Below are 10,869 nucleotides of genomic sequence, written 5' to 3'. Positions count from 1 at the left end.
CATATCGATTAATCCATCTCATCAAAATCTGTTAGGTCCAATAATTTCAATAGCCATTATTCCATTATCCATATTAATTCCATCTTCCATCTTCAATAGTCCTGTTAAGTCCTGTAATTTCAGTGTCCAATCTTCCATTTTCAGTATTCCATAATAATCTTGCTGTCATAGCCATAGTCATATAATAAGAGTCTGATGGGAATTTCCTCTATCCCAAATATTTTCTTGCCATCAATTCTGAATAAGTTGCTGAAATATTGTTGTAAAGTCATATCTGTGTTCTTCTTTTTTACAAAATGCACTGGCTCATTGTCACATGGCTGCAGTTAATTCCATAGATTTTCTCTATATCAAGCTCCATCACGTCATTCCAGTCCAGAAGATTATCCAAGCCATTGATAACTTTATCTCTAATATCTTCATTAATTTCTTCAGAGATAAGGTTAAATTCCAAACAGTAGATTTTATTTCTAATATCCATAAACTCCAGATCTTTTTCCAATTCCACATTTGTTCCAATCTCCAGGGCTTGTATCTTCCCTTTATTTTTTCTTTTCTCATCTCTGATCTCATTCTCCTCTCTCACAGGATCCCCTATTTCTTTAAGCTCCTGCGTCATTTTGCTCAGTTCAATTTTCAGCTCCTTACTGCCCTGTCGCAGGGTTTGTTTCATTATCTCAATCTCATCCATTATTTTCTGAAACATAATTACTTCCAGATTCTCAGCCACTTTCTTGATTGCCATTTTTAAAACCACGAAAACAAAACAAAACAAAACAAAAATAAAGAAGAACCACTTCTTATTTCAGCAACAATTGGGTTAATATTCCAGGCTTGATGACATCACAGTATAAACAGAGCAGCCTGCCTTATCTCTCTATGTTCAAGAACACAAAACAAATTTAGTTCCCAGCATCAAAACAGTTAGTGGCGTCGTGAAGAAGCAGATTCGTCAAAATAAAATAGACCAAAAAGAGAATAGTCCCAGACAATATAATGTTCCTCGGAATAGAAATCCCTCTTCTGTTTATATCTTTAGAATGCACTTCCAGGACAGCTTTTTGCAACAGAAACAGAGATAAGCTGTTAATTTCGTGAATAACAGAGAAGAGTTATAGCTCACCCAGAAGTTCTTTAAAGCTGATTCATTTGACAAATCTCTTTTTGCTGCAACAATTTAAACCAAGTAAAAAAAATAATAGAAAGAAGGGTGCTTGCCTGTTAGTCCGTTTTCTCTTTGAAGAAAAGATAAACGTATCGCATTAATCAGATAGAGCTTGTTCGGAAGTCCGTCCGGCATTGCTGGCTGGACCTTTTCTCATAAATTAATGAAATCCAGTCCTCCCAACAAAAACAGGCTTTTGAGGTTGATCTCTACGTTTCTCCCTGCCCGGGAGAAATTTCATCAGTCAAAAAAAAAATGTTCTGACTGATTTATATCTGAATAAGCTTCTTTTGAGGCGGGAGCCCGTCTCAAAAGCAGGCACAAGCGAAGTCACCCTTCCCGGAAGTTGAAATTGACACCCTTTTCTTGTTTGCATTTGCGATATTACACTTAAACGAATGTATGCTTTTCTGCCTTTATTGATATTTAAGGAGATACACACGCTGGCAATGCACTTATTTCTCCAAAAAAGCAAGAAATGTGTGTCCCCCCCTTCTCCCTTTCCTTCCCACGGAGAATGAAATTGACAAAGCTTTCTGGACCAGGCTTGAAACCGACCAGAAGCTCTTGTTTGCATTTGATATTACACCAATGTTTGCTTTTCTGATTTGAAGCAAAAACCCCAGCAAGTAGAATGAAATTGACAAGGCTTTCGGAGGCAGGCTGAAACCGACCACACACACCCCTTTCTCGCTTGCTGTGCATTGCAGATCTCACCCAGAGCGGCCGCCCAGTTTGCAGGCTGGCAAAAAATAAAATGCATCTGTGCAGTAGTTGCAGACCCCCCCCAACACCCCACCATTGCGATTGGTTCAATTTTCCCGGGCTTATTCTTGCACATGTGCAAAAGTGCAGATACGTGATTGGCTGGAATGAGGAGAAGGGGCAAGGGGAAACGCCCAAGAACCGCCCATCAGCTGTAAAGTCCACGGTATTGCATCCTAATTCCTGAAGGCACAGCAGATGATTCCCGATTTTAAACAGCAAATCGCATTTTTGCCGGTATTGCAAGGAGCGAATTTAACCCGCGAAAATGCGTAACAGCGCCAGACGTCATTTGGATGACCGAAAAATAATGAACACACATAGCTGGCATGTCACACATTTTGCAGTCGTCTGGATGAGCCCCTAGATTATTCATGAACAAGTTAAAAAGCACAAGTCCCAATACCGTTCCTTGGGGGACTCCACTTTCTACATCCCTCCATTGGGAGAAAAATGGAAATGGACTGCCTTCATGTCGATCCCGACTTATGGAGACCCTATGAACAGGGTTTTCATGGTAAGCGGTATTCAGAGGGGGTTTACCATTGCCTCCCTCTGAGGCTGAGAGGCAGTGACTGGCCCAAGGTCACCTCGTGAGCTTCATGGCTGTGTGGGGGCTCAAACCCTGGTCTCCCAGGTCATAGTCCAGCACCTTAACCACAACTGCCCATTTATTCTTACTCTCTGCTTCCTGCTACTTAACCAATTCCTAGTCCAAAGGCAAGAGGACCTCTGCTCTTATTCCATGACTGCTAAGCTTACTCAGGAGACTTTGGTGAGGTACCTTGTCAGAAGCTTTTTGAAAGTCCAAGTACACTATGTCACCTGGATCCCCTCCATCTATAGGCTTGTTGACACTCTCAAAGAACTCTAATACATAAGTGAGACAGTACTTATCCTTGCAGAAACTATGCTGGTTCTGCTTCAGCAAGGTTTGTTCTTCTATGGTTAGTTATTTTATCTTTATACTTTCTACCAGTTTTCCAGGGACAGACAAGCTAATGGGTCTGTAATTTCCACACACACACACCCCGATCTCTTTTTAAAGATTGGCCACTTTCCAGTCCTCAGGTATGGAGGAGGATATGAGGGACAAGTTACATATTTTTGTTAGAAGATCAGCAATTTCACACAAGTTCTTTGAGAACTCTCAGATGAGTGACAACTAGCTCATGGACCAAATGCAACCCCCAGGCCATTTGGCCTGCAAGGCCATTTGGGGGGAGCCACACCACCCACTCTACACTTGACATCATACATAATTTCAGGTGTGAGAGAAGTAAGAACAGGGCTTCAAAGGAAGAACAGAGAGCTTAAAGTGAACTCCCAATTACTCCTTTGCTAGGACAAGGCATGCTCTCAACTGCCCATCAGCTAATGGGTGGTAGAAGCATGCCTTGCTCAAGGAAGGGAAGGCAGTTTCCATTCTTCTCACAGTGCTCTTATCCCAGCAAGGGGGGGAGATAAAGGAGAGAAATAATTATCCACTTCCTCTCCCCCTGCCCCCGCCACTGCTGCTGGGGTAAGTGAAAGAAGAAAGCCTGCCTTTTAAATTGCAGGCTTCTTTCTCAAGTTTCCTCTGTGGCAGCAGGTGCTTGGGACCCCCCCCCAATAAGGGAGTTTGACAGGTGGGACAACCCACTTGTCAATCATGTGATATCATAATGTCCCATCCACCTGTCAAATTTGGCCCGTGAGGCCGATCCTGATAAGAATCTGGCCCATGGAGCCAAAACGATTCCCCACCCTGAGAGATGGAGTGGGAGCCTTCCTAGTAGGGCCAACAAGCTGGCAGGTTTGGGAGGAACCTCTCATAGCTATACTTTTGAATTGGGATTGGCTGAGTGGTGCAGAGAACTGATTGGCCAGAGAACAGGAGACTGACAGAAATGTTTTCACAAGCCATTGTAAATTCAAGAAATTATAATATGTGTGGGACAGGAAAAGTGTTTGGCTCTGATACTTCGGGGGGACTTTTTCATTGTTTGACATTCTCACTGGGAGGGCTGTGCCCCAGTAGTTAGTTAGTTAGTTAGTTATTCTTTATTTATATTCCGCCATCCTTCCAATACTGGAACTCATGGCGGCTTCCAGATAAAAGCACATATAATTAAAACATACAGGATCTACATTAAAATGAAATTAAACTACATCCAATATTAAAACCAATCATATTGCTAGATAAAAAGGAATCAAAACCAATTTAAAAATAGTAAAATTCGGCATTAGTAGTGCAGTTCTCAGCAGTCCCAACTTTAGCAACCGTCAGTACCAAAAGCTTGTTGGAATAGGAAAGTCTTTGCTTGATGCCGGAAGGACTGCAGAGGGTACACATGCGAGTAATGACCAGATGTTAAAGTCATCAAGTGATGGAAATGCGTTGAAATAAATGCTGGTGCAGAAACCACCCTCTAAAGCTACTCATAAAACCTGGCCTCCAATTGCAGATGATGCCTAGACACATAGGGCAAACTCTTACTGCTCTACCCCTACAGAATCCTCCATGTTCTCAAAAGTCTAAGTACCTTGAGAAGCACATGACTTCTGACCTCACTCAAGTCCGAGATGCCCAATATTCCTGGATCTTACTTCCCATGGAAGCAGGACTCAAAGCAGGGTATTGTTTACAGATAAAAAGCCCAGACAATCAGAGGGCAGATGTGGCCACTTGAGGGAGCACCAACAGCTACTGGGTGACTCAAAACCCAGTGGGATTTCATGGTAGTACCAATTATATGAATCAGCCCCTCAACATGGGGCTTATACACACTATCAGCATGATTTGCATGATCTGAGCAAGTGTTTACATTCCCTACCCTACTAGGTCCAAAAGACTTTATATGCAAAGCCTTGTCTCTGAAGATGCTCCCTTCAAGGCACAGACAATAAATCAATCAACATTCCACCCAGCCCAGATCATTTCTTTGTTCCCAGAGTTTATAGATTGCCCACAATCATGCCTCAAAGATGCTCAGGATAAATAATGGCAAATAGTCATCACTATAATATTTGTGAGCTTCTAGAGATGCCAGTCAAGTCACTGTTGAAGACAATGCTAGGCACAGGCTGCAATCCTATGCATTCTTATTTGGGAGTAAGTCCCATTGGACACAGTGGGATTTAGTAAACTCTTAATAGCCTACAGATGGCCGGACCAAACAAGGCAGTTCTTACATTGAACTTGCTCTGTTTTCTTTTCTCTTTATAGAGGAAACAAAATTGCAGAAAATTTGAAAACATGCAACTTTTAAAAAACTGTTATTCTATCCACTATAAGACATCAGTGCTAGCTTTAACTTGTATTTTTTAATGTGTGGAGCAAAACACCCATTTGTTTCTTTTAGTAAGATATCCCTTTCCCAGCTTCCCAAAAAGCAAGAATTAGTGAATAGTGTTGGAAAGTCTTCCTGATCAATCCTTAGGAAGTGTAATGGACAAGGAGATAAGGTTACCACATCTTTTGGGAGGAAACTTCTGTGCTTCTATTTCATGGCATGGCAGAAATTCAACAGGTGAAGTTTTCTGCATCACTTTATCACCATGTCTTGAATTACCAACTGTTAAATACCTGCAGCCCTACCGAGCAAAAAAAAAAAAATGTCCAGAATCTATTTAAGTCTCACTGCCTGCACTTCTAGATTATAGGAAACACCAGGCACAGGGAAAGGTTTGCATAAACAGTGGGGTTGCCAGTGTTTTATTGCTTCTAATCCTAAACCTTTAACAGCAGCAAGCACTCAGAAATAAAGCAAGTCAATCTTTTTCTGGAATGAAGTGATGGTGAAAGCTTCACCTGCTTAATTTCTGCACATCATGTTGAGGTTAAAAGCAGAGGAGCAGGCTAGTAAAAAAAAAGTTGGTAACACAAGTGAACAGTCTCTGAACACTGTATCCCATACCCAGGCACATTTGAGTATTAATAAGCATTTAGTGCACCAGTGCTACCACACACACATAATAATTTCTGTTGAAAGAGAAAAAACAGTCCTGCTGCCTATTGATCCCCAACCCTACCCCTGGTAGTCTTGCCAACTTTTTTTCTTCTGTTCCTGTGCTTTTAAACAGTAAGCTGAGGGAGAGGGGAGTGAAGTAAGTAAAACATTTCCTGGCACGGAGATGTGGTAAAAATTTCATTTGTGTGTATCAGGCACAGGATAAGGGCCATTAAAAAGCAGCAACTCTAGTCACAGAACTTGCAATTATTGTATTTTTTTTAAAAGACCTAGAAAAGGGAACTTTTTTTTAATCTGAGCTATTTAAAAATATGCACTGTTTATCGAACACTCCCACTGCCATGCTCATGATGATGTTGCTAATGTAATGCTGTTTTCATACCCTGTTCTTCTACTTTCTGTAGCTGACGTTGTGGCAAATGATCATATCAGTTACATGGAAAAAACAAACTATAGAGTTTCTTTAGATCTAATGATTAGGTTAACCCTCAGCTGACATTATGCCATCACTTTTGTGATAAAATTCACTAAAGCAATCAGGAGATAAAAACAGAAGGATTCCTGAGCAGATAAATCAGTTTGATAGCATAAGAATGGCTTCAGCTATTAAATGCGTAGACTGGAGGTAGATGATGATAACTAAAAAACAAACAAACCCAAGAGGTGACAATTGCACAAGTTCAACCACAGAGATGTCTAAAAATCCTGCATGAGTCATGAATCCCAAATCAGTTTTCAAACCCTACAGACATCATACTTTTTTTTAGCTAGTTTACTTGAGAAATATTTTATGTTGCTACAAATGTTTGTGCTAGCAGTTTGTAGATGTCACAGACTGGATCTCTTTGCATAAGATTCTTTAATCATCTTCATCCAAAAAGGAAGGGATCTGGATGAGAAGTGACAAGCTAAAGAAAAAGCTTTCATATCCCATGGAATTGATAACCCCATGAAATTATTGTGAAATCTTAAAAAGTAAATAATCTCAACATTTGCTCTTTTAAAACATTCTAGATTTTATTTATTTGCTATTTAACCCTGAATATATCTAAGAGAGAACCTTTGGAACTTGCTGGATCTCTCCTCATCACTACCTCGGTTAAAATCTCTTTTAACAAACTAAAATCTGAAATGTTAGAAAGGCAGGCACATTTGGTAAGCTAAAAAGGTTTAGTTCAACTCTTGACTCCAGTCAACAAATGGCCTCTCCTTGAGGTCTTAAGCGTTCCCAGCGAACCCTCTTTCGTCAGTTGGCTGGGGGAGTGGGGATATTGAGATGAGTTTAAACCTCCTTGAAGGCAAAGGAAAGCCAGATAACTTAGGCGAAGATGTTCATATTCAATCTAGATCAGGAAAGGAAAGGGTAAAGAGAAGTGGGACTGTATATGCTTACTGCAAGGATGAGTTCTAAGGAAGGACAAGGAGAGAACCTACATGGCTTTGTACATGAATACCTGAGGGCTTGCCAATGCAACGTGATCCTGCCTATACCCTCAAGTAATCTTTGGAGGCCCTCCTCGAGGTGTCCTGCTGCCCAAAGTGATGATGGCAGGGGGTGACAGAAGACAGGTCTTCCTGGTTGTTGCACCTCATTTATGAAATATTGGCCTCAGGACAATTTACTTGTAAAGCCTACATTGATGCCCTTTCAGCACCATGTGAAGGCTCTTTTCTTCTTCTTCTTCTTCTTGAAGGAAAAAAAATACCAGGCTTTAAAAATTTCTCATGGAAATTGTTTTCAGTGCTGCTTTTTTTTTTCTTGCTGCTTTATCAATTTTGTAATTGTTTACTGCTGTAACTGTTTTCGGTTGATTTTTAGATTTTACTGTTACGTGAGCTGCCCTGAAAATGTCTTCTCATGAAAGGTGGGATATATATTTCTTACATATATAAATCGTTTGGAGAAATAGAGGTCAAACCAGTGTCTACAAGCACCATGCATGCTTCTAGATGGGGGCTTAATACTCGAAACAGTTCATTCAGATATTTCAACTGGATCATTGGCACCTTTTTTTAAAAAAAAATTGGATTAAATGCCGGGGGGAGGGGAGGGAGGAATACAGGCTGGCATTTTTATGCAAATGATGTTGCGTGACTGTGAAAAACTTGCATGCATGAAGAATACTGATCCCACAATAAACAACTATCTAGGAGCACCCACAAAAATACCAAAAAGGGAGAGGCAGACGATTCATACACAGAACTGCTTATTCATATTTCATTATTCATTATTCATTTAAATGGTTCAATGCTTTCAACAGTCCTGGAAGACAGACCAACATCATCATCCTATATTGTGGGATAGAATGGGGCTGAGGCTGAAAGAATAAGGATTACATAAGGCCCTCCACTGATTTTGGGCTGACCTAGGGATTTCCTAAGTCACACTCTTATCTCACCCATCTGGGAACAAGCGTCATCGAGTTCAGTGCAGCTTACTTTCCAGTAGACTGTTAGATGCCGTAATACACCTGCCAGGAGGATCATTTAGAGAGGGCAAGTGAGTATTATTACTTCCATTTATAGACCGCTTACTATCTAAGAGATCTCAAAGCGGTTTACAATAAAATACACAAGGTACAATAAAAAACATATCAAATTAATTTACAAAGTAACATACATAAACAATATGTATTCAAAGTTTGCCATTTTCAAATGAAATACCAAAACATCAGAATTAGAACTCAAGGCATTAAAATTATCACTATTTTAAAAGTGTTTTCAGGATCATCAACAGCTTTCCTATGAACAGAGATGTCAACACAGATGCATAGTTTTACCATATTGGCCTGCACTCTCTTGCCATTCCTGGAACCCCTTTCATAGATATATTTTCCAGCTTGATTAGATCCCACAAAGCTGATGGCTTTGATATCAGGATGGTCACAAATAAAATTCACAGCTGCATGTTGCCCATGGATGATGTTCAGTGTTCCATCAGGGGCTCCAGCATCCTACAGCAGCTTGGCAAGGAACTTGAAGGCTTCTGGCACACCCAACAATTAGTAGTATAGCTGAGCAGGGAGGGGCAGACAAAATGCCGCAACTTATTCCTCAGCAGGGAAATTACGCCCCTTTCTATACGTCTCATGAAACATTTGACTTTGTCTCAAGATGACCTACATTTCTGGCCAAGGCACACTAAGTGACCATTGTTACAATTATATATGGCCTTATGAACTAAGAATACATGCCAAGGACTTCATTCCCTTTCCTTGGGGGTAGGGAGCAGTGCCAGTTGAGTGCTAACAACATTGCTATACTTATGATGGAGGTTTGAGACCTAAAAATAGAACCACAACAAATGTTTTTGAAAAACACCAATATATTTTTGTTTTGTTTCACTGTTTAATCTCATTATCTATCCAACGGCAAGCCATTAAACCTTTTCTGAGAATTGCAGCTCAAACTGAAATCTCGGCACGCCATCTGAATTTACACATCGAAAACAGACCTCAATTCATCAGTCAAAAAGAAATTTTAAAAAATTGTACCTCCCTGCACATACCTCACTTTTTCAGAATCACAAATTCAGGGAAATGACAATGTATGAATGTAAATGTCTTGTTCCAGACACAGTATTGCAAAATGGGAGAGAATGTTATATTTTCAGGTTACTTTTCTTTCGCACTCCTGTACTAGCATGAGAGACATTTTGCCACTGAACACAGAAAGCTGCTTTATAACAAGTCAGGCCATTGGCCCATCTAGCAGAATGTTGTCTACCTTTCCAGGGTTTCATATAGGGCATCTTTCCCAGCCCAACCTGGAGATGTCAGGGATTGACATGCAGGGGGCCTTCTACATGCAGTACAGATGCTGTACCATTGGGCTATGGCCCTCCCCCATGGAAACTGAGCTTAAAGTGAAACGATTCATTTAGCATAATTTTCCATTTCTACATAGTAACATCTGTGCAAAGTGAAAGGCTGGCATTCACTTTAGCCATTTTTTCTTGATTTGAAAGTACACATAATCCTAGAGCAATGCAAATGATGCAACACTTAGCAGTGACCTAAGGCTCAGGGCTGTAGTAGCTAACCTTTTTTTATGTTTCTGTTTTTCTTCTTCACTAAACCGAAAGAGCTTGGTCACTGCAAAATTATGTCTGAGTCATCAGAGATAATTTGTACAGCCCAATCCCATGAAACTTTACTAGGACAGGGGAGTCCCACTGATTTCAGTGCTTACTGCTAGGTAGATGTGCATAGGAATGTAGTCTTAATCTCCATGGCACACCAACAAATTATACATCTGAACGTGGAGACAACCAACCTATCAGAGCTTTTGCACTTCAAGAGATGCAATAAAAGAACAAAGTCAGTAGGAGACAATGCAGCTCAGATGTAAGAACACAGTACTTCTCTGGGAGTGGAAACCAAATAAAAAATTGTGCCCAGTGTCAATATAGGAAGCTGACATACTGAGTCAGACCATTGGTCCATCTGGCTCAGTGTGACTGTCAGTGGCTCTCTGGGTTCTTTTCCAGCCCTACCTAGAAAGGGTTGAACCTATGACCTCTGCACACAAAGCCTCTGCTCTACCACAATCCTTAAAAACGTGGGGTTTGAACTGGAGAGCTGGCAGAGCCCGGAGGAACAGAATTCAGTGATGTTGTTGGTACCGTTAACAGCAAACCTGAGATGAAATCTAAATCTTCCCTTCTTTTTTTATTCTTGGGCAACTATAGGTCATATTTTCTTGATTTCCTGATTGGATGTCATAGCAGAAGAGTAGAGAAATGAAGGCTGCAATCCTATACACATTGGAAATAAGTCCCACAGAACTCAGTGTAAACATGCATAGGATCAGATAGTAATTTTCTGATTTTTTCTTTCTCCTGAAAGAAAAACAAAAGAGATGTCTCCCTAATTTCTTCCAGCTGTGGTTCTAAAGTGAAACAAAACTATTTAAGATCTAGGAAAGCCACATAATTTATTTCACTAAGCTCATGAAATTTAAAACATAATTATAAAATCATAACAA

The sequence above is a fragment of the Rhineura floridana genome, chromosome 6, assembly GCF_030035675.1.
Source record: "Rhineura floridana isolate rRhiFlo1 chromosome 6, rRhiFlo1.hap2, whole genome shotgun sequence".
NCBI classification, from domain to species: Eukaryota; Metazoa; Chordata; class Lepidosauria; order Squamata; family Rhineuridae; genus Rhineura; species Rhineura floridana.
This window is presented reverse-complemented; position numbering follows the sequence as displayed.